Source organism: Etheostoma spectabile, chromosome 21 (genome assembly GCF_008692095.1).
Source record: "Etheostoma spectabile isolate EspeVRDwgs_2016 chromosome 21, UIUC_Espe_1.0, whole genome shotgun sequence".
Taxonomy (NCBI): Eukaryota; Metazoa; Chordata; class Actinopteri; order Perciformes; family Percidae; genus Etheostoma; species Etheostoma spectabile.
This window is the reverse complement of record NC_045753.1, coordinates 13,583,238-13,583,811: the sequence shown is the minus strand read 5'-3', so window position 1 is coordinate 13,583,811 and position 574 is coordinate 13,583,238.

Here is a 574-nt window from a genome sequence, read left to right as displayed (position 1 = left end):
ATAATCACCACAAAGATCAGGCATCTTACCGCTCAGAACCACATCTCCACAGAGAATTAATTACTCAAAAGTAATTTCTCTCATATCTTGAGAAATGCCCAGTGGCTTGCATCCTATCTTTCTCTATCAGTGATTTTTATCACTGTAGCACATTTTAGCTTTGTGTTTTGGCAGAATATGCATCCCTCTTTATCTCTCATATTCAACACAATTTACTTATTGTGTTAATTTGCCAGGTATTAAGTCCATGTATCTGACCCCAGTTGTTAAAAAAAAGAAAAGAAAAAAGACCACTAACGTGATATCTAATTTTCCATTTTTAATGTAACCGTCGCTGCATGCAAAACATTTCAGTCAAGAATGACTTTGTTGCCGAAGAATTATTGTTCATATGCGTAATATGAAATATACAGAGTCTTTGAGGAATTAGTCTCTATTGTTAAAAATATTTTAAAGAGGTAGAAAAGCCAGACATATTCCCCAAGATGGAGCCTATAGACTGTCGGAAAGGGACTCAGGTCGCCGTGGTGATGATGACCAGAGGTTGAAGGGGGGGGGGAGGGTTCCACACTTG